The 24,636-nt window shown below is 35.8% G+C and overlaps 1 protein-coding gene across 6 annotated transcripts in view; it reads left to right on the top strand.

Annotated features, from left to right (window-relative positions):
- The window catches only part of LOC118544846 (leucine-rich repeat and immunoglobulin-like domain-containing nogo receptor-interacting protein 2), a 1,211,198-nt gene that overhangs the window by 603,318 nt on the left and 583,244 nt on the right, over nt 1-24,636 (top strand). The window contains exon 4 of one of the 6 annotated variants that reach the window (XM_078061340.1): nt 21,309-21,441. The exons of the other annotated variants lie outside the window; for them this stretch is intronic. The gene's annotated coding sequence lies outside the window, so the exon portion shown is untranslated. The remainder of the gene's footprint in view (nt 1-21,308; nt 21,442-24,636) is intronic. 6 annotated transcript variants of the gene reach the window in all.

Genomic DNA, 24,636 nt, shown 5'->3' with positions numbered 1-24,636 from the left:
CTCTGTGAAGCCTTATGGTCCTGGGCTTTGTTGGGAGTTTTTTGATTACTAATTTAATTTTGTTAATAGTAACTGGTCAGTTCAAATTTTCAATTTCTTCCTGATTCAGTTTTGGAAGATTGTATGATTCTAGGAATTTAACCATTTTTTCTAGGTTGTCCAATTTGCTGGCAGATAATTCTTTATAGTGTATTGTAATTTTTTATAATTCTGTGGTGTCAGTTCTTATTTCTCCTCCTTCATTTTTCTTTTTTTTTTTTTAAAGATTTTATTTATTTATTTGACAGAGACAGCAAGAGCAGGAACACAAGCAGGGGGAGTGGGAGAGGGAGAAGCAGGCTTCCCACCGAGCAGGGAGCCCGATGTGGGACTCGATCCCAAGACTCTGGGATCATAACCTGAGCCGAAGGCAGACGCTTAACGACTGAGCCACCCAGGCGCCCATCTCCTCCTTCATTTTTCATGTTACTTATTTGAGTACTATCTCATTTTTTTTTTGATGAGTCTGGCTAAAGATTTATCAATTTTGTGATAGAGAATTATCTCATAGTTTCATTGACCTTATTTATTTATTTAGTCTCTCTTCATTTATTTTCACTCTAATATTTATTACTTTTTTTCTTCTACTAGCTTTGGGCTTTGTTCTTTTCCTAGCATTTTATGTGTATGGTTAGTTTGTTTATGTGAGATTTTTCTTGTTTCTTGAGGTACGTCCATATTGCTATAAATTTCCCTCTTAGAACTGATTTTGCCATATCCCAAAGATTTTGGATGATTGTGTTTTCATTTTCATTTGTCTCCATGTATTTTTTTTTTAATTTACTCTTTGCTTTTTTCATTGGCCCATTCATTGTTTAGTAGCATGTTGCTTAGCCTCCATGTGTTTGTGCTTTTCCATTTTTTTGGTAGCTGATTTCTAGTTTCATATCACTGTGGTCATAAAAGAGGCTTGATATGATTTCAGTCTTTTTAAATTTGTTGAGACTTGTTTTGTGGCCTACCAGGTGATCTATCTTGGAGAATGTTTCATGTGCATTGAGAAGAATGTGTATTCTACTGTTCCTGAATGAAATGTTCTGTATATATCTGTTAGGTTTAGCTGGTCTAATGTGGTTTAACCATTGTTTCCTTGTTGATTTTCTGCCTGGATAATATATCCATTGATATAAGTGGAGTTTTAAAGTCCTCTACTATTACTGTGTTACTATAAATTTCTCTCTTTATGCCTGTTAATATTTGCTTTATGCATTTAGATGCTCCTGTATAGGGTGCATAGATACTTATAGACATTTACAATTGTTGTACCTGTTTGTTGGATTGATCCCTTTATCATTATGCAATGCTTTTCTTTGTCTCTCACTACAGTCTTTGTCTTAAGGTCTATTTAGTCTAATATAAGTATTGTTGCCATGGCTTTTTTCCCCCACTTCCCTATGCATGGAATATCTTTTCCATCCCTTTACTTTCTGTCTGTCTGTGTCTCTCAGTCTGAAGTGAGTCTCTTGTAGGCATCATATAGATGAGTCTTTTTTTTTAAATCCATTCAATCACCTTTTTTTTTTTTTTTTGGAACATTTTGTCCATTTACACTTAAAGTAATTATTAATAGGTATGTACTTATTGTCATTTTGTTAATTGTTTTCTGATTGTTTTTGAAGTTCTTCTCTGTTTCTGTATTGTTGTTGTTGTTGCCCTTCTTCTTCTTCTTCTTTCTTCTTCTTCTTCTTCTTCTCCTTCTCCTCTCCTTCTTCTTCTTCTTCTTCCTCTTCTTCTTCCTCCTCTTCTTCCCCCCCCACTCTTCCCCCTCCCTGTCCTCCTCCCCTCCTCCTCCTCTTATGCCTCCTCTTCTTCTCCTCCTCCTCCTTCTTCTTCTTCTTTCCTCTTCTTCTTCTTCTTCCTCTTTTTCTTTTCTTCTTCTCCTCTTGTTCTCTTCCCTTGTGGTTTGATGTTTTTCTTTAGTGTATGCTTGAATTCCTATTTATTTATTTATTGTGTGTGTGTGTGTGTGTGTGTGTGTGTGTGTCTATTATAGGTTTTTCATTTTGGGTTACCATTAGGTTCGTATATAACATCTTGTGTGTATAGCAGTCTATAGTAAGTTGATGGTCACTTAAACTCAAACATACTTTAAAAGCACTGAATTCCCCTCCTCCATGTTTTATCTATATGATGCCGCATTTTGCACTTTTTAATTTTGTGTATTCTTTGGCTACTTTTTGTAGATATAGTTGATTTTACTACTTTTGTGTTTTAGCCTCCATACTGGCTTTATAAATAATTAATCTACTACCTTTAATATTTGTTTTTGTCTATGAATTTTTTTCCTTTCATAATTTTCTTACTTATAGTAGTGGTCTTTTGCTGCCACTTAAAAAATTCTCTTCAATATTTCTTGTAAGGCTGGTTTAGTGGTGATGAACTCCTTTAACTTTTGTTTGTCTGGAAACTCTCTCCTCCAATTCTAAATGATGATCTTGCTGGATAGAGTATTCTTGGTTGTAGTTTTTTTCCTTTTAGCACTTTGAATATATAATGCCAATTTCATCTAGTTCTCAAAGTTTCTGCTGAAGAACCAGCTGATAGCCTTTGGGGTTTCCCTTGTATGTAAGTGTTTTCTTTTCATTTGCTATTTTTAAGATTCTCTATCATTACTTGGTGTGGATCTCCTTGGGTTCATCTTGTTAATGGTTCTCTGTGCTTCCTGGACCTGGATGTCTATTCCCTTCCCCAGATTAGGGAAGTTTTCAGCTACTATTCCTTCAAATAAGTTTTCTGTTCCCTTCTCTCTCCTCCTTCTGAGATCCTTACAATGTGAATGTTATTGCACTTGATCATTTCACAGAGGTTCCTTAACCTATTTTCAATTTTTACTTGTTTCTTCTTGCTGTTAAGCTTGATTACTTTCTATTACCCTGACTTTCAGTTCACTGATCCATTCCTCTGCATCTTCTAATCTGCTATTGATTCCCTCTAGTGTATTTTTCATTTCAGTTATTGAGTTCTTCAGCTCTGCTGCTGCAGGCACACTGAAGGGCAGAGCTTGCTCCCTGCACAGCCAACTAAGAGGCCTAGCTACAGGAATTCAGATGTGCTGGTGTGTGTGTGTGTCAAGATTATCATGGCAGGATTCATTTTGGAGTAGTGCTGGTCCTGTTGGTCGGTGCTGCCTGCCAGGTGTGGCAGGGCTAAAGCCACTTGGGAGGGATTCCTGTCATTGCAGGTTGGGTGAGGCAGGTCTTCAGGTGAACACTGGGGCAGGGCACGTGGTACTATCAAAGTAGATAAATAGTGTTAGAACTGGCTCCCATAAGCATCTGGCTGTCTAGGCTGGGAGAGGGCAAGGAATATGGCACCCTCCAGCCATTTGTTTCCAGAGAAATGTTCTGCAGATCCCTGCCCCTCCAACATGCATTCTAAGATTAGTCAATAAATCTTCATATATACCCCAGATGCTTTTCAAACTGCTGGTTCTGTGCTGTGTCTTGGGCTGAGTTATTTAGCTTGTTGGCTCTTTAGAGTTTGGAGACTCTTTCTTATAGCTTTTCTGCTGTCCCAGAATTAAGTCCCACTGTTTCCAAAGCCAGATGTTATGGGACTTGTCTTTCCAGTGCTCAGGGGTCTCCAGTGTGGGGTCTGATACCCTTGCTCCTCTGTGCTTGTGCTGTTCCTCCTATGTGTGGTAAGTCACATTGTGGGTTTGGTTTCCCACTGCATCACCACCCCTCCTACTCTTTTTGATGTGGCCTTCTCTCTATGACCAGCTGTGGAGGATCTGTTCTGCCAGTCTTCTGGTCATTTTCTGGGTTAGTCACATGAGTGTAGTTGTAGCCTTGATGTGTCTGTAGCACAAGGTGACCTCAGGATACTCCTCCTCTGCCATCTTCTTCCATGTCTACATTTTTGAGCAATTCCTTCAGATAGTTAGTTTGCTATAATACATGATCACATTTTCCTCCCTCCATCTTAGTATTGCAAATAATTAGATTATTCTTGAATCAGAAATCCAATATAATGTTCAGATGTTATTTATTTGTTTACTTATTTATGTTAAATAAATAAGTGATTCACTGTAGGAATCAGCAGTCCAAAACCTTGTTTTAGGAATTTCCCCTCAAACAAGAGGAGACACCAGTATTCACATCTGTTCTACATGACAGTGCTCTACCCAAACCTAGCTAATCACAAGATGGACACCTAACTCAAATGTAAAATTCAGATTTGAAGGATGAGGAGGCTGGAATTTTGAAACTCTGACAAGTTTATCATGATTATCTAAAGGAAAGTTTCATTAACATCTCTAGTTGAGGTTGCCTGCTTTTCCTAGGACTTGCTATTTATTGTGTTCTACAATATACCCTACCTTTGTCTAATAAGTTTCCTGTTTGGCTTAAGGTGGCCAAAGTCTGATTTTGTTACTGGTAACTGAAAGAACTGTAACATATTAATATAGAGTACTTGACTCAAATTTATTTAACTGCTTAGAAATGCATTGGCTCTCTTCACCCAATTTCTTCAAAGGCAGTGTAGGTAGATCCATTGATTTTAGCTTCCTTTACTCACCATTTTGTTCTTTTCAGTTTTTTAACCTTGTTTTCTGTTTACTAAGCTCAGTTTCCTCCCCGTGCCTGTTTGTTATGAGTAATATTCCATATTCTACTCTTGAAACAAGATCTGTATAAATTCTAGTTGATATTATATTTCATTTCACAACCATTTGTCTATTTAACGGCAGGCTCTTCTTATCTCCTCATTTTATCTTCTTAAATTCCATTTGTCACTTATAGTAAATAAAATATGTTCCTTTAAAAAGAAAAGGCTCCTCATCCTTTCTTAAAGAAACCAAAGTTGTTTACATGGCTTAGTTTTGAAAGTGGTAATTTAGTGTTTCCATTAAGAGTAAAATTGCACTGGGGAGGGTATGTGCTATGGTGAGTGCTGTGAATTGTGCAAGACTGTTGAATCACAGATCTGTACCTCTGAAACAAATAATATATGTTAACAATATATGTTAAAAAAAAAAAAGAAGATAGCAGGAGGGGAAGAATGAAGGGGGGAAATCGGAGGGGGAGATGAACCATGAGAGACGATGGACTCTGAAAAACAAACTGAGGCTTCTAGAGGGGACCGGGGTGGGAGGATGGGTTAGCCTGGTGATGGGTATTAAAGAGGGCACGTTCTGCATGGAGCACTGGATGTTATATGCAAACAATGAATCATGGAACACTACATCAAAAACTAATGATGTAATATATGGTGATTAACACAGCATAATAATAATAAAAAAAGAAAGAGTAAAGTTGCTATCTCTAGCTAATATATTTTTTTTCCTCCTGTTGTTGGAACTCTGATTTTGAAATTTATATCAGAGTTGTGGAAATGGAACATTCTACAGGATCTCTTCCCAAATTGTTTTTATTAAATGAAATTACTAAACTTCTCCACATATAAATGTTTCTGTAACTTTATCTACCAAAACTTGCAAAAGAGGAAGAAAGAAAAGGAAGGATATAGAAGAGATAGATGCCTGCTTTGTACCTTATTCATGAAGCAACTGGAGAAAGGAAACTCTTGATTTTATACATAAACTAATTGGAAACTAGTTTACCACTTCCCTCCAGGTCCTACCAACAAGCAGTGGAGTATGTAGAGAAAATGAGGGTATGTTAAGTATCTAAAGATCACAGTATTTATCTTTCTTTTTCTAGAAAGGCTTCACTTGGAGTTATTTGATTGGTTCAGTTTACTCCACCAATTTTCCCCAATTTTTCCTGAAGTTGTGATATACTTGATGGAGATTAGATTGTATGACTCTAAATACAATTTAAGGTGAAGATAAAAGTCCTTGAGAGTTTGCACATGGAGATTTGACCTCATTATCATTCTGCCTACCTAACTGAACTTATATACTACTGAAGTCATATTTATGTCAAATGAAAACTAATGGTTCTGAAGGTCTTTTCCCTTTTCACATTTCCCTTAATTGAGCACTATATTTTACTTTTGGTTAAGAACAAATTGGTTCAATTTGATAGATTAAAATTTCATCTTTCACCATTTATATCAGCTTAAACTTTAAGAGTTTAGTGCCTCAGTTTTCTTATCTGTAAAATGAGAATGATGTTAATTGTAGTACTTATTACATAGGTTTCTTATAAGGATAAAATGAGCTAATATGTGAAAAGTATTTAGCATAATGGTGATTATAATAAGTACATATCAGTAACTATGTTGGTTATTGTAATTTATATTATTTTTAATCAAATACATCTTTTTGGTCCTATAATCACCATCTTAACTGAAGATTTCTCTGCTCAACCCTTGACCAATTGCAAAAGTCCTCACACTGAAGTTCAGATCTGGCATTTCCTATAGAAAACCATGTGGCATAGTGTTTTATGGATTCTTTTAAAAATCAGACACAATCTGAATTTTGGCTCTCCCACTTTTTACTTAGTGACACTGGGAAAGTTATTTATCTTTGATAAATCCCAGTCAACCAATCTGTTAAGTGTAAAGGTTCTTATGGAGACTTAATACATGGTAAGTGTGCCTAGTACAGAGTAGGAGAGTTTTGGGCACATCTCTAAGTGTATCCCTCTCTCATTATGATAGAATTCAAATACTTCAGGTGGCATTTAAGACCACCAAAACTTTTCTTTCCTTTTCTGCTCTTCCTTTACCTTCACTGCACACTCTGCCCTCCCTACACATGATGAGTAAATAGTTCTTTGATATGTTAAACCAGCCAATCCCCTGATTTTTTTTTTTACTTTAACTTGTTACCCTTTTGCTGTGCCTTACACATACACTGCCTCCATCCCAAGCCTAAAATGTTTTCCAGACTTAATTTGCAGATCTCTTGCTTTTGCTTCCTTTCAAAAGTTGTAAATTGGTAATCCTCTGACAGATATGTTTTATTGGGCCCATACAATTTTTTTTAATTGACTAGGAATGTGTTTAGGTGAGGTAAGAAACCCACAAGGCACTGCAATAACCATTACTTTTTCACATATTTAAGTCTCCTACCTAGCCCCTGAAGTCATTGGGTTTATCACTGGAACTCCCTCTCTTAATTAAAGTTAACGTAAATGAATCACTGCCTTGTCTGCCTCCCCTCAATTCAATTAAAATCTTTATTGGACCCTTTATACAATCTGACATCAGGCAGAAAAAGTGAGTTTAGAGGTAAGACAGAATTGATTTTAATCTCTGCAGCTAATAATTGAATAACTTTTAACAAGACTCCCTTGCTTATCTATAAAATGCAGAAAATAATTTTCATATGCAAATAACAATTCTCTTAGGATTATTTTGGGAATGACATAAAAGAACATATATAAAATAATCAACACAGTTCCTAATCCAGAGTAAGTGATCTGTAGATATTAATAACCCTTCTGGACCTGTTTTTGTAATTTGGCAAGTGCAGACATTGAGATTAGATAATCATCTATAGCCTCCTTACAGCTCAAAAACAGTAGGTGATCTCAAGGTTATATTTTCAGTATTCTCTATTATGTTTTCTTTCATAATTAATATAATAAGATATATAATATGTGTCTCTGTTCTTTATATTATATTTTTATATTCAATGTGTTTCTGTATACTACCTTGTGACATTTCTAATGCCATAATAATAATGCAGTTTCCTACTCTTCTCCTCGCCCTAACAGTTTCTGGATTATTTGTGGAGAGAAAGAAGGAGAGAAAGATATTAACATAGGTGGGAGTGTCTGCTACAGGCTCCCTGCTAGGTCCTTTGGCAAATACAATGGACTCTTCTTGGTGGAAGGAGTTGTTGATGGAGACAGGTGCATAAGTATATTAAGTAGGTGGTCGACTTCAGAGCAGAGTCTGGAATATCAGTGCGGTTTACAGAGAACAGTGCAGAGACACAGTTAACCCAGTGCCAGTTGAGCAGAAGTCACTCCAGGGCTGTCACTGCATTAGATCTAAGATTTCTAGATACAGTTGTGTTTTTATTTGTGAAGTCTCTGGATTACAGAGCAGGCAACTATATTTGATCAAAATGAGCTTGTCAAAATCATGCCATCATCAGCAATTATTAAATTTTCTTTTGTTAGGATAATTATGTTTTTATAATTTAACAAAGAATCAAGATAGTATCAAGTTTAAGCATGTCACCCTCCTCCCACATTTTTCCCACATCCTAATATATGATGATTAATTTGAAATTAGTGAAGCAACACCACTTTTAATGATTAAAAACAAAAAAATATATTTTATTTAAAATGAATGTTCTGCATTGTTTCAAGCATGTTTAATATCTTATGTGCAGAATGTTATATAAAAAGCAAGTGGGCTTATACTAAATATGGAAAAATTAAGTAGGAAACTTTATTCATACAAGTACATATTTCATTGTTAATACATTTTTTTGTCACCATTTCTGGGTTTAAACAAAAAAAAATCCATAAAAATTCTGAGGCACTCCAAATATGTGTTTCTCAGTCCCAAGTGGCCTCAGTTCACTAAATTATTCAGTGCTCTACATAAATGTGTCAGATTTATTCACAAGGCATAAATGAAGAGATCCAGTGCTTGATAATCCAGAACTGTCTTTTTAATAATGAATAAAATATTTTAAAGACACGGGAAGAAGGATAACAAGTGGTCCTTAAAACTTTCTCTCACCTTCAGAGCTGTACCATTCTACATTTAGATATAAAGTAGATTTATGAGAATTTGGAGATAAGCTAAGTAAAACACAGGTTTAAATAGACATTTATTGGACTGATCAAGTTGTAAGTGGGAAACATAGAGGCTTATTAAATCTGCTAAAGACCCTTGGGTAACTTGGATTCTTTGAAGTCTTATATTTGCCTTCCGTCTTTATGTCCAATTGTCATTTCCCAATGTAAGAAATATATCATTTGACCCACTGTTTGTGTTTTAGAAGGTTCTCTTCTCTTCTCCTAAAGATCACCTACCCCAGAATGGTTGGCAAAGGACACATTTTCTCAAAATTGCCCTGAAGCGTGCTTCTCCCCTGGTGCTTGCTCCTAACAGCTGTGTGTATGTGTGTGCGTTTGTGCGCGCACTCTCTCTCTGCACTTGGCATTCTCATCCTGCTCCCTTCTGCCCTCCTTTCCTGGACAATGCTCTCCTCCTTCAGACTCTGACACACAGGAGAGTGGCAGAGCTTCCTGAAGCTTTAAGAATGTTTTCTCCAAGTGTGTGGTATCAGCGCCCATCAGCACAGATGAGCAGCAAAGGCGCTAATCCCCGAACTCATCACTGCTCCCACGACTCAGAATCCAGAAGGATCATAGCTTATTATCTATATTCTCAACAAGGGCTTTAAATGATTCTTACACTAAAGAGAACTCTTTGGGGCTAATCAGTCACGATGGGGGAGAGGATCAGCTATATAAATGAAATAAAATGTAAAAAACTTAAATTTGATTCTTAGGCTTCATTGTCCTGATGTTTTCTGGATGTCCATGGCAAAAAAATTGCTCAGAGGACTGCTTTCTCTGTAGGCCTCAGGTAGACACAGGGACATGCTCAGGCCAGATCCTGCTTCAAGGAAGGCCTTGCTGTTCAGCGGCTGGGAGAGCTATCTATCAGCAGATGGCTTGCAGCTGCCACATCGTTCGGGATCTACCTCAGCTGGAAAGGGCACCTTGCTCTCCTTCTTACCCTTCAGCACCTGGTGACCAAGTGAGACGGATATGGTCTTTTCAGCCTGTTGCGAGACTACTCACAGGCACTGTCTGCTCCAGGGTTCCTTGCCTGAGGCTTGTTGCCAGTATTACAGTTTGACTTCTTCCCTTGCCTAATCCTGCTTCTTACCCTTCTCTTACCAGACGTCGATTCCTGATAAACATTTTGCACCCCAAACTCAGTTTTGGCATCTGCTTCCAGAGAAGCCAAACTGTAACAGTCTTCAGCCATGATAATATTGTTCAGCTTTTCTCTCTTTTCTGAAAAGAGCCTACCTCAGGTCCCCAGGCCTCTTTCAAACCACAAACATATATCCAATATTACTCTTATTTTAGAATACGTGAAATTTTAACTTTTAACTGGAACCAAGATTCAGCTCTGGGACTGGTTTTCTGTAAGAACGCATTAAGTATGTTCTCTCTAATCTCAACTTGGTCGTCTACTCCCTGAAATGATTTATGCTGTGCCCCAAGGAGATGCAGTCAGTTTTGACTTTAATGAGCATATTTGGGCATTTTGTTTCAAAAAGGTGAGACCGTTTCTGTTGCTTCGCCAACGCTGTTACTTTGTCTTTTGCATAATTAATGGACATGGCCTCCCAGACCTCTTAATGGTTTTGAAAACTGGATAACAAAACATCTGAAATTTTCTTCCCTATCCTGAAAGTCAACTCGATATAAAAATTGCCTTTGTTTTTTTCTGTCCGTGATGTTTTCCTGAGAATCTGTTCCACCAGTGGATGCTGTTCTGAAAATTGAGTTTCTGATTAATTAAACCATCCTCATAAGGACCTGTTAATTTCACCAAAGCACAAAAACCTGTGATAGAAAATGTATCCCTCCTCCTGGAGAGAAGTGCTTGTTTTTCATCTCACTGTTCAGCCGTGGTGTTCTAAGTCTCGAAAGATTACAGAGTTCTTTCCAGGATTCTCAGGTAAGTTAACCACTAACCTCCTTTGCGGACATTCTGGATATTATCTTAGATAATGGAATGAAATGAGTTTCTTTGGGGAAATACTGCACAGTTTGAGTTGTTTTATTTTCTTCCTACTGCATTACATCAGTGTTAGCAACTACGTTTTTATTACTCCTTTTTTCTCATTTTGGCATTATCTAGTAGTACTTTCTACTTGTTTGAATGCTATCAGAAATCTGTTCAAATAATTTACTCTAACAAGTCTATTGGTGTGACTTGGCCCTTAGGTTAGGGAAATAAAGCCATTAGAAGAATAAAAGACTGTTTGAAACTGAAACATGAAAAAACCCCACAAAACTTAATGAGAATTCAGAGCTCAGTTCAATAGGTTAAGTAGGTGTCCACCTGGGCAAGACTCCTGTCTATGACATTACAATGACAAGAAACACCCAAACTGGAACACTTTGTGATAGCAAAACAGACCTCATCTTGCCCAAATATAGATTTAACCTGATTTTTAAACTATACACTAGGTGGCATAATTATGGCACCTTTTCATCTTTATTACCTAAGTCCTAGTGGCTGAGATCATTCCTTCATTAAACAAACAGATAAAAATTGTTACTGAGACTGATAATGGCATTGAAATGGTTTCTCTGTAGTATGTGGAAGAAATAGGCAGAGGACTGAAAAATGGTTTAAAAAGTGAGTTCGTCATGACTATAGCCATATGAGATAGTTACAGGAAAAGAAAGAAGGTAGGAGTCTGTGTTTCCAGTCTTACCAAACTTTTTTCAGAGTTGTGCTATTTCTTTTTTTTCTTTCTTTTCTTTTTTAATTTAAATTTTAGTTAACATACAGTGCAATATTGGTTTCTGGAGTAGAATTCAGTGATTCATCACTTACTTACAATACCCCGTGCTCATCACAAGTGCCCTCTTTATTTTTTTAATTTTTTTATTATGTTATGTTAGTCACCATACAGTACATCATTAGTTTTTGATGAAGTGTTCTGTGATTCATTGTTTGTATATAACACCCAGTGCTCCATGCAGTATGTGCCCTCTTTAATACCCATCACCCATCTAACCCATCCCCCACCCACCTCCATCAACCCTCAGTTTGATCTCTAAGAGTCTCTTATTGTTTATTTCCCTCTCTCCTTTTTTTCCCCTTCCCTTATGTTCATCTGTTTTGTTTCTTAAATTCCAAATATGGTTTAAATTGTGGTATTTGTCTTTCTCCAAGTGACTTTGCTTAGCATAATACACTCCAGCTCCATCTACATTGTTGCAAATGGCAAGATTTCAATTTTTGATGGCTGAGTAATATTCCATTGTGTATATATGCCACATCTTCTTTATCCATTCATCAGTTGACAGGAATTTGAGCTCTCTTCATAGTTTGGCTATTGTTAATGCTGCTTTAAACATCGAGGTGCATGTACCCCCTCAAATCTGTATTTTTGTATCCTTTGGGTAAATACCTAGTAGTGCAATTGCTGGGTTGTAGGGTAGTTCTATTTTTAACTTTTTGAGAAACTTCCATATTGTTTTCCAGAGTGGCTGCACCAGTTTGCATCCCCACCAAAGCTGTAAGAGGGTTCCCCTTTCTCCACATCCTTGCCAACACCTATTGTTTCTTGTGTTAATTTTAGCCATTCTGACAGGTGTGAGGTGGTATCTCATTGTGGTTTTGATTTGCATTTTCCTGGTGATGAGTGATGTTGAGCATCTTTTCATCTGTCTGTTGGCCATCTGTATGTCTTCTTTGGAAAAGTATCTATTCATGTCTTCTGCCCATTTCTTAACTGGATTATTTGTTTTTTTGGGTGTTGAGTTTGATAAGTTCTTTATAGATTTTGGATACTAACCCTTTATCAGATATGTCATTTGCAAATATCTTCTCCCATTCCATATGCTGCTTTTTAGTTTTGTTGATTGTTTCCTTTGCTTGTGCTACTTCTTTTAAATTGGAATCTCTTCCCCCCATATACAGTATCACCCTAGCTTTCTGACTAGAAACGTGGCCAAATTTTGCAGCATTACTGACTAAGAGAAAACAATGAGGAAGAAAATGAGTCAAGAATCCTGTTGAAGTAAATCAGCTAGTGGAGCCTGTGGGGTTCCTTATTGTTTACCAGCTGCTTCTATGCTCTCTGCTGAACCTGTACTAATTTTACAGCTAGAGTTGAATTAACAATTCACATTGCATGCTCACCAGATGCTATTGAGGAATGTGGAGGAGACGGCAACATAATCACACTGGAAACAGAACTTGAAGATCACCTTGTCCTTTTGGTATCAGGGACTCAGCTAAACAAGATGACTGATTTATCTGTGCACCTAATGCCATTATTAAATAAGCAAAGATGAGAACACAAGCATGATACTGCACAACAGTGTTATCAGATTGAGTCACCGTACGTGTAATTTTGCAGTCACATTGTCTAGCTCCAACAGGTGGCAAAGTCTGGCAGGTGGTAGTGAGGATTTCTTTACAAAATTCACAGTTTCTTGCGAATTCTTCCCTTCTTTTTTTTTTTTTCTAAAATTCTGTGTGTGTGTGTGTGTGTGTGCATGTATGCAATCATGTTCATATAAGATGTGCTCTTCTATATTTTGAGGCTAAATCTTTAATTACATATAGATCCAGAATTGTACTAACTCCCTGATAATTTTTTTTCTGTTAGTATTCATTCAACATTCAACAAACATTTCTTAGCATGTGTGTGTCAGGTAATATTCTAGACACTTAGGATATATTGATCAATGCAGCAGAAAATAAAATGCTCACCATTGTGTAGTTTACATACTCTTAATAACCCACCTTATCAATATATTTTACTGAAACTCAATCATGTCTCATTTTAATATTGCTACATAACATTTTTTAGGTTGGTATGATCTGGAGTATCTTCTTTTTTATATCTTTAATTTCAACCTTACTGGGAAAAACTTTATATTTAGCCATGTCTTCTTGTAAGCATGTTATACCTTTAAAAAATACAATTGGAAAATCTCTAACTTTAAATAGGGAGGTTTTATCCACCTGTATTTTTGAGAATAATAATATATTTGGATATATTCCTTACACTGTTTTCTGTAGTATGCTTTTTTTTCTATACTATGCTTTCTTTGCTTCCTTTGCTTCCTTTTAATTATTTTTCCATTCTTTTTTGTTAATCAAGTGTTCTTTATATTCTTTGCTTCCTCGATTAATTTGAAGTTATGCATTGTTTTTATTCTTTTAGTATTAGTCTTAAATTTAATGGTTAATTACTTGTCTTAACAAATACCTTTCTTCACCCTGTCTAATCTTAATAAATATCTCTGTTGTCCTCCCCCAAATACAAAGACCTTAAACCTTTTAAATGCAATCCTGCTCCCATCTTTCATGTCCGTATTTGAATTTAAGACCTCAAACTTAGTCATTATTATCAATGCTTTGTATAGCCAACACATTCATTAATTTCCTTGCTCACTATTATATTTCATACTCTCCATGTTTTTCTGAGTTAAATTTTGTTTTCTTGAAGTATTTCTATTAATACTTCTTTCAGTGGTTATCTGTGAGTAGTAAATCCTTTCTGCCTTTGACTGAAATTGTCTAGTTTGCCCTCACTCTTCATTGAAAGTCCAATTGGATATGCAATTCTAGCATGACTGATACTTACTTTCAACACCTTAAGTGTACTCTTTGTCTTCTCTTCTCCATTGTGGTTGATTGTAAGGCTGTTACCATATAGTAGGCTTTAAACTTTAGGAATTTTAGGGGGTTTGTCTTTTACATTTAGGAAGTGGGTTTTTTTAATATATATTTATTCTAGAGAGAGAGCGCATGTGCAGTGGGGAGAGGCAGAGGTAGATGGAGAGAGAAACTTAACTTGTTTTATAACTCAGCCTTGATACTGTGGTTCATAGTCTATTCAAATTCTGTCGAGTTCATTGCTTGTTGGTGGGATCTTGGCTAGATCTTGATTTAGAGGCTTTATTTAAAACAGTTTTTCACTGAATTAGAACACACTGAAAATATTCAGCAGTTAAGCCAATCTCAGTGAGTTCTGCAGTGACCCATGCAACTACCCTCTGTCTACCTCTGTTGCTTGTGCATGATTTGCTTATTCAAATTTCTCCCAAACGACTGGCTTTGGGCAAAGGGAGGTATTCGCTCATGCATTATTGCTCAGCTATACTAGATGTATAGTGACAGCTATATTTTTGCAATGACCTCACTTTTGCTTTTAACTTAACTGGAAAATATTGAAAATTGCTTGGATAAAATTGTGACTACACATAAAATATTTCCTCGAAGAAACATAGTGTTTATCTGTATAAGGAGTAAGAATCCCTAACCAATGAATATCTGTGGAGGAAGGCAGAAATAAAAAGAATTCTAACAAAAAATAAGAATTATATAAAATTGGATTATCTCACCTCTAAAGTCTCCTCGCCATACTTAGGCACAGACAGTTGAAAATCTGCTGTTGGCAATGTTTATTTTTAGACTCTGGTGACTGTTCTTTCAGAACAGAGTTTGCTCCCTTACTTGCATTTGGTGCCTAGTCAAGAACAACCCAAACCTCTGAGTCCTAAGTGACCAGATAATAAATAAATAAAATAAAATAAATAAATAAAAATTGCCTTATCATTTAAAATAAAAATAATAAAAGGAAATAAACTCCATCAAATTCCTTGGCCAAGGAAGACATCCTTTGTGCAGGGATGTTTTGCTTAGCTGAGGTTAGAGGTCCCATCTTCTTTCTGCAAAAGCATTAAAAACCAAGGAGTAGAGTTTAGATCCTCCTCTGAAATTTCAACAGACTATCATTATATCAGTGGTTGTTCCTCTTCTGGATTTGGATTCCCCCTTTGTTTCTACACCTGTAGATGTCCTTTTTCTCCTACTGAGTGCAGCTCTCTAGCTCAGTGTGTGTTTGTATGCGTGTGTATATGGACTTGGTATCACTCAGCATTTCTTTGTAGCAGAAAGGGAGTCTTTTTGAAAAACCGTGCCATATTGCTGCTGAAGTCCCTGAACATTTTCTATATGTAATTTTTTTAATAAATGAAGAGATAGATACAGATTTTGTTTTAAATTGTGACAATGTATATCAGGCTTCATTTACTCAGCATCCCATAAATGGCTTCTGGAATTTTAAACCTCTCTTCCAAGTTGTGAACCACTTTGTTATTTGTGCGTGTGAGTGCATTTTTCTAGGTAGAGAGTTTGTAGATTTCATTAGAATATCAATATAATCCATGAATCCTGCAAAAGTCTAAGAAATATTGAATATAATTTTGAAAATGTGCTTTCCTGCTTCAAACTAGATTATGCCTATTACCCATTAATTTAGTATTCTCAAATGGCATGCTTTCCAAAGGGACCAAGCATTCCATTGTATGAATATGATGAAATTCACATTAAAATTTCTGAATTATTGGCTTTTAGATTTTTTTCTGTGTTTAGTGAAAAATGCAGTGAACGTTCTTGAAAATAAATATATAAGCCAATATCCAACCATTTCCATGTGGCAATTTCTTTAGAGTGGATATTTTTGGTCAATAGTAAAAATCATTGTTAAAGTTTTAGATACATAATGCCACTTTTGTTACATTTATGCTTCTTAAAAAAATGTCGTGTGTACTAATTTTTAATTTTACTCAATCCATATAAAATAATGGAATAGCTTTAAAAAATTTCGATAGAACACCAGAAAAATAAGTAAATAAGTAAAGTTTTAATCAGCTGCAGAGCTGAGATTTAAATATATACAGATATTTTTCTGCAATGGTACAACATTAATTCCTACTCCTTTGTTCTAAGTTTCTATATTTAATACAGTAAAATTATTTAATGGCTTTTTTTTGTTTGCTAATTTTTTAGTACTTTAGGGCTTTTAAGTGAAGCAAATATTATAATAAGTATGCAGTATTGTATAAAAAACAAGACAGGCAATTAAATCAGTTTTCTTAGAAAGACCATAAAACAAAAACGACAAGATTATGGAGTATTAGTGAGAAATGGGAAAATCAAGAAAGAATCGATATAAAAAGTGTTAGTTGTCAAATAAGAGAAAGAAAAATCCCAGATGATCTGGAAAAGACTTTTGGGAATAACCCTAACATGTTTTTGATCAAATCAGTGAACCAACTCTAGTATCAAGGCAAGGAACTATAGTAGACTGAACGCTGGGATCCAGACCTCCTTCCCTCCCTGCATCCATACCCTTGCCTATCATTTGAAGAGTGAATTTTCTACCCCTTAACCTTGGGCTTAACCATGTGATTTGTTTGCCCAATGATATGCAAGTAGAAACCAGTTTGCCAGTCTCAAGTGTAGCCTGTAAGAAACTTAGTGATCCACAAACTCCTGGGCAAGAGATACATGCTTCTTTGTTGTGTGACATGAATATTTTGTAGTTGTTTGATGTGTAGTATTATTGTGGCAATATCTAATTAATATAGAGACACAGTTGTTTTTTTGTTTTGTTTTGTGTTGTTTTTACTGATAATGTTTCAAGTACCAACTTCATATGGTTTTACCTAAGTCAGAGGAGCATAGGCAGATAGCACAAGAAACAAATCAAGCCAAGGAAGCAATTGATTCAGCATAGTATTATGGAAAATGAATTCATACAGCATTAATAACCTGAAATATTGGGGCGCCTGGGTGGCTCATTTGGTTAAGCGGCTGCCTTCGGCTCAGGTCATGATCCCAGGGTCTGGGATCGAGCCCCACATCAGGCTCCTTGCTCAGATGAGAAAAGAGAGGTACAGAATCTCCGTTAAAAAGCTTGTGGCTTCTGCTTATATAAGAAATTAGAATGAGAGTCTCAGCTCTCAGCTCCGTATCTTGCCACTTATACTTGCCTCATTTTGCCTCCAATAAGGACTCTTATTGGAACATTACCAGTTTGTAAAATGAGGTAAAAAGCTCTCAAAACAGTTAAAAAACCATTTTTATGCTTTTAGATACCAATAACTGCAATTTTAACATGCTATTTTATTTGTTCAGCTGTTAGGCTGTAATATTTTCCAAATAAAAATGAATAATTCAGTACTTCTTAAAGTTTTGTATTGGAAATGGTCCAGGATTTTCATACACTAAAGCTATTTTTTTTCACCCTTGAGGACTTGAACTAAATTACCTTTAGATCACCCTGCAAATTTCAAGACCTGGCCCTTAGTGTATGGCAAAATCAGAATTGTTTGTTCAGAAATGTTAATGTAAATAAAGTGAATGACATTTATATATTAAATATATAATTGTAGCAGTATATATATTGTAGCAGTAATTTGCTGATAATTATTTTTATATAAATATTTATGATCTTTTTCTTTGTATTTTGACCAAGTCAAAGAAAACTATAGATACTTAAATAAATTAACTCTTTCAAAATGCAAGTTCTCTTTATGCAAAAATTTTGGAGAATACATGCAAATTTTCTTCTGTCTGCATTTCAACAAGACTGTGAAAGCAGATGATGCAAATTGTTAGACATAATTAGAAAAAGAGAATACTGGTTTTTGGAAAAGAGAAAAAACTAGATAAAGCAGAATGGTGGATTATAGGCTTGAAACTTTGCAGAGGGTGGGGCAGGGCAGGGTAAGGACGATATAGGAAAAATAGCCAATGCCTTAGAACTTCTAGGATTGTGTGGGATGGAAGCAGTCAAGGTTGCTCTGAAAGAAGCTCTGGGTATGTGTTTTGATAAGGCTTTACTGTGAGGAAGCTAATAATCTATCATTTTGAATTTTGTGGAGAAAGCTTCAGAAATATTTGCTCAAGTACTTTTATTGTTTTTTTGGAATTTAACTTAGCATTCTGTATTTTTATTTGCTAATGCTGGCAACCCTAGTCACTGTGCATCTCTGAGAACATGGCAGGATTTAACACATGGGAATTATGCAGAATGGTATGAAGACATTGTGAAAAAGGACCAGGTGCAGAAAAGGATGCTTTTTAATATGTGCTTAACATACAATAAAGTATACATATACATAAGAATTGAAATTTTGGACAAAGGGAAATCAACAGAAGTTTCTCATGATCAGAACATGGCAGAGGGAAATCAATAGTGAAAGCTTCAATATTACTGATGTAAAATGTATATGTCGTTGATGTTGTCTTTATGTAACATGTTACTGATTTTTATTTTAGTAATTGAAAACTGTATTAAGCCTTTTCACAGGTGTACTCCTTTAATCCCATTTTCCCATGAAATCTTAAATCATCCCAGTTGTCGTTCTTTTCACATAGCAATTTTTGGGAAGGTACTCTTTAAAGTTAACTGTATAGTGTTAATTGGGTCAACCTGTGCATGGGGCCTTTATTTTTACTCTGATAGGAAATGGGCAAATTAACATATTAATGAAGACATCACACTTTGTTGTTGTTGTTGTTGGGGCAAAGCATTCAATTTTAGATGGTTTTTATTTGAGCCAAACTGTATTGTACATTTTGTGTAAAATCTGCCAAGTGCAGTTATTGCCTGAGGGGTGATTTGCTCAAAATGGAATGGCAGATGGTACATCGTGATGTATTGCTTTAATCTGAAATATTCTGCATTATCTTCATCATCATCTTCATCACCATCATTGAATTTTTAAACTTGTCTGGAATTGTCTGATCAAGAGCCATTGCTCACAGTATTTTCTCATGTGGGATGCCATCTTCACCTGCTTTTCCCAACTAGATTTCAGCTCACTTTTCAATGGTCATTTCAAGTGTTCCGTGGACCCTCTTTTATTCCCCGGACCTCCAGGATCATTTCCTCTAGGCATAATCATAGAACGTTAGAGCTGAAAATGCCATGCCAAGTTTAATCCTCTCATTTTAAAGAGGAAGAAATTGATGCCCAGAGAGGTTAACTAATGGAGTCAAGATTGAACAGTTAGGAGAAGAAAGGGAAAAGAGGATTAAAATATATATATATATATATATATATATATATATATACACACACACACACACATATATATATCAGATCAGTAAACTGAGTTGCTAGAATAGAATGGTGAATAAATTTATTTGCAATCAATCTTAATTGTTGCCTGAAGGGATAGTTTAGGTAGGACTTCGGAGCCTTTGGAATGCCTGCCATTTTGAATTAGAGATGTCTAACTTAACTGTACCCTATGACATTGTACATTGTTGGTCATGAAGCATAAATTAAGGGCTAAAACACATAATCCATTGAGCCATGTGTGAAAGACAGTGTTTTAGAGTCTTGACATGTTTCACATTTAAAATGCCAAATTGCTTAATTGTGTATAAACTGAGCCTTAAATTAGTAATACAATATGTGGAAGATAATGGATTTAATCCTGGTCTCTCCAATGCTAAATTCCATTCTCAATAAATAAGTGTTTATTAATAATTGGAATAGACTTGTGTTAATTATATATTATATTAGCCTCTTCCCTATAACTCCACTTGTATTATTAGAAGGAGAATAGGTCATTACAATGGGTAAGGTCTCCTTCATTGCCAGACAGAAGCCCAATGGACTCAACTTGGAATTCCTGAAAGAAAGGAAGAAACAAGAGGGACCTTCAAAAACTATTCCCCTGATTTAGAATTACTCTGAGTATTACTGAGGCTAAATCCAGAAAGAATACCAAGGGATTATTCCTGCTAATAATTGGAACAACACCTAAAACTTAGCAGTTGAGAAAAATGAAGAAATTATGTTTGTATTTTAAAGCAGGCATTGATTTGTTTGAGAAAATAATGATGATTTTTTTTCATGGCATGACTAAATAATATCATATGAAATATATATATATACATATATCTTTGCCTAAAATAATGGAGCCTTGACATTTTTCTTTGTATTTAGTAGATAGTAGGCCAAATTTTAGTGTCTCCTATAGAGTTACTCGTAATACAATTCAAGGATAATTATGTAGTACACCCCCCATAGCTCCCTTTAATGCAAAGACATCCTGGAGTGTTTTTCCTTTCCCACAAAGTGTAAGCAGTGTTCAATTAGAGAGCATGCCCCAGTGAAAAGATAAAAGTTGAGATCTGAATGAATCTGTTGACTCTACCATATCAGATTCCAGCTGAGAAAGAATTATAAATTGGCCTGTGTAATAACTAAACTAGAATGTGTGGATTTTTATGTTGGTGCTGAGGATTTTGTTATTGTTTTCTGTTTCTGGAAGTAGACCATAGACCTTCAGTCCATCACACATAGAAGCTCAACTCTGAAAGGTAGCATCTGACAAGCACCCATGTTCTATTTTGTGGATTTTTTTTTACACCGCAAGTCATCATGAGGCAACTTTTAAATCATTTTGGCATTTAACAGAAAACCAAAGTAATTTTCTTAGAAGTCCAATGAAATCTGTCTCTAGTGTGTTAAAATCTAACATCAGGATCTTATCCTGGGTTGAGCAGAGAAGAGGGTTGTATTTTCCCATAGATATGAGCTGTCCACTGCTGAGAGATTATGTGGAGCATACATGACATCAGGATGGAGAAGAAAGTAGTCCTAGAAATGAATTGGATATTTTTGACATCATTTTCTAATGACTAGTATGGAGCTAATAAGATACAAACAACCCTAGGAGGAAGAATTCATTTGTTTAAGTTCATTTACAGCGAGATGTAGATGGTCCATATAAGATCTTATGTTTATTAAGACATTCTCAATTTAATCAACAACAAATATTTAGTGAGCACTCATTCTGTTCCAGGTACTATGCAGATACTAAAGATACTGGAACAAACGTGACACAAGTCCCTGCCCTCTAGGAGGTTACAGTTTAAGAGGAAGGAATGAGAAGTAAGGAGATGAATACCTTTCCAAGTAACGGTGCTCTGACAGAGGTAAGCACACAGTGTTAAGGGACCATAGAGCAAGGGCACATAGCCCAGACGAGGGCAATGAGGGGAACAGAGAAGTCTTCCTAGAGGACTTGCCTCAGGCTTATGGCCCAGTGATATGTAAAATAGGAATGTCAAGAGTACCTGAAGGAAGTGGATCTTGGAAAGACATGGTGAAGGAAAGAGGAATGTGAATGAAAATCTGCAGAAGCCAAGTGAAGTCAGGAAATAGTGGTTCACTGAGGACATGGACCTTATCTGTCTTCTTCACCTCTGCATCTTCTGAATTTCAAAGAATAGCTCGCACACAGTGGACAATGAATAAATACTTGTGCAATGAATTAAATAATGCTTATGAGTACAGATCTAAACAGAGGAAGAGAGGAGGTTATGGGGAAGTGTAAGGAGTATTATACAAGCAATCAAAATCCGAATCTGGTTCCAGCCTTATAATTGTTTAACCGTCATAGATTCTCTGGGGGCCGAATTTGTTCACCTGTATAATGAGAAGGTTAGATGACACAGTCTCTAAGGTCCCTTGGTATGTGGAGTGTATAAGATGATTCTACTTCTGTGAAAAAAGATCATGGGCTATTATTATGCTTCTAGAAGATTATTTCTAAGTGACTTTACAGAATGATTTAGAGTTAATTTTTCAACAACACAGTGTTTTAATATAATGACATAAAATTTAACAGAAAAAAAAGGAAGTTGATTTGTTCTTCAAACTGCATTATAATGGGCACATATTTTGATTGCTCCCAGGAGACAAACATTAATTTTAATTTTTAGGAAAGCTGCTGGAATCTTTTTGAGTAATAAGCAATTCAGAGCAATTCATTTATAAGATACAATAATAAGCTCAGAGGTATTTATTACACTGTAAAACAAAAATAAGCCTAATTGGAAAGGTTAGGCAGGACACCATGGATCCTGTCAGGTGTGACATACAGCAAATGAAGCAGCCTAAGAATCCAGGGATGTCTATCCACATTGGTAGGATGATATTTGGCCAGAGGTCTGCTCTCAGAAACACAGGTATATCTGCTTATTCATATTAAAAGAAAGCCCTGGAAATTCATTGAGTTTTATTTAGAATGTTAGTTTTGATAGAAGTGAGTCCAGAAAGGCTAATAAATATCCTAAGGTTTGGCAATGAGAAGATGAAAACTATCCTAAGTACCCTGTAGGTGCTCTTCTATGGCTCTGGATGCTGCTATTGAGAAAGCAGCCAGATGCCAGTCTGTTACTTGACTCATTGTGAATAGTGGACCTTTCACGCTGGGTGCTCAAAGGATTATTCTTTATCTTTAAAGTCTTATAATTTTACTAGTATATGTCTTGATGTTCTGAGTAACATTTTTTTCTTCATAAGATCGTGTGTCTTTCCAATATCAATATTTAAAATTTTATCATTGTATCACTTATTTTGTTATTTTAATAGGTTTATTGAGATGCAATTTATAAACCATGAAGTTCATCAGTTTACAGTGGACAATCCAATGGCTTTTAAAAAAATATAGAGTTCTGTAGCTATTAACACAGACTTATTTTGGAAAATTTCATTATCCCAAAATGAAGCCTTTACCCATTAGCAGTCACTCCCATGTCCCCCTCCCATGTGTCACTAATCTATTCTCTTTCTTTATAAATTTGCTATTCTGGGCATTTCATATAAATAGGATTATGCAATATGTGACCTTTTATGACTGTGTGGCAAGAAGAAATTTCTGAGATCTGTCTCCTCTGGATTCCCCTGGCCATTTCCTATCATTTTTTCTTTGATCCCCTGCTGGGATAGCTTTCCATTTGATTTCAGTCTTTTACAAAGGGGTTCAAACTTATTATACAATTATCTCTTTCTGAAACTGAATATTTGCTGTTTATTTCTGAGAATTATCAGCCCTAGATCCCTTCCACACTCCCCATGTGTCCTTGTCTACTGTCATAGAGGTTTTGTCTTAGTTGCTTTATTAGTTTCCTTAGGGCTGCTATAACAGATTACCACAAAATGGATTGCTTAGAAAACAAAAATGTATTATCTAACCCTTTTGGAGGCTAGAGGTCCAAAACTAAGCTGCAGACATAGCCAAACTCCCTCCGATGAATCTAGGGAAAGATCCTTCCTTGCCACCTCTAGGTTCTGGTGGTTGCCAGCAATCTTTGGCATGCCTTGGCTTGTGGCTACATAATTATAATCTCTGCCTCCATCTTCATATGGATGTCTTCTCTCTATACATATCTGTATCCAAACTTCCATCTTCTTAGTAGACATCAGAATAGGACCCACCCTAATCCAGTATGCCCTTATTTTAACTTGATTACATCTACAAAGACCCTATTTTCAAATAAATTTACATTTACACATTCCTGGGGGATGTGATTTTTTTCAGAGACACTATTAAACCCAATATAGTTATATATGTCTCTGCTTGCATGAAATTTGAGGATTCTACTCTCTTTCTACAAGGTCAATGTTTATAATTTATGGAGATCCCCCTCTTTCTTATTAGTCATGCTACAGTTCTTACCAGGATAAATGGTAAGATGCATAACCTAACTGCCTGCCACAGACCTACCATATTCTTTCCTCAGATTTTGACACAAAAGTTGAGTGGCTCTCAGACTTCATCTATAGGGGCTCATACATCTATAGGGTTGGCATTCTAATTAGGAACACCTTCTATACACAGTTGGCCCCCTGTAGCATTCAACTAAAAGATAATCTTTCATACTCTACAGTTTTGAGAACAGTAAGGAAGGAAAGCTAGCTTTCTTAAATATTGTCTGCTGAATTTTAGAGCTGATGTTTCTAATGCCTCCTTAGTTATCAAGAATTAGAGTAGTTGTCTCTTGCTTTGAACATCCCAAGTAATTTTAAATTTAGACTATTTTAAGGTATGTCAAAAGAGCTTAAAATGGAATGATGTTATTATCAAAACAAATAATTCATAGGATTAGTATTCTCCCAAATTTTAGGCCACTTAACTTTCCAAGGAGAGGACAAGATCATTTATTTGAAAGGAATTTGAATGTGAGGGTTTAAACATTTTACACACATATAACCATTGAGAATAGAGGAGGTGGAAATCCAAAATGCACAGGTAAAAAGGAACCAAAGGGTGATACAGGTGCTATTGTGTGGAATGCCTTCAATGCTAACATTTTCTATATTATTGTTTGTTGTGACTATACCCT

This window comes from Halichoerus grypus, chromosome 14 (genome assembly GCF_964656455.1).
Source record: "Halichoerus grypus chromosome 14, mHalGry1.hap1.1, whole genome shotgun sequence".
NCBI classification, from domain to species: domain Eukaryota; kingdom Metazoa; phylum Chordata; class Mammalia; order Carnivora; family Phocidae; genus Halichoerus; species Halichoerus grypus.
The sequence above is the reverse complement of the archived record's forward strand: the minus strand, read 5'-3'. Positions and strand labels throughout refer to the sequence as shown.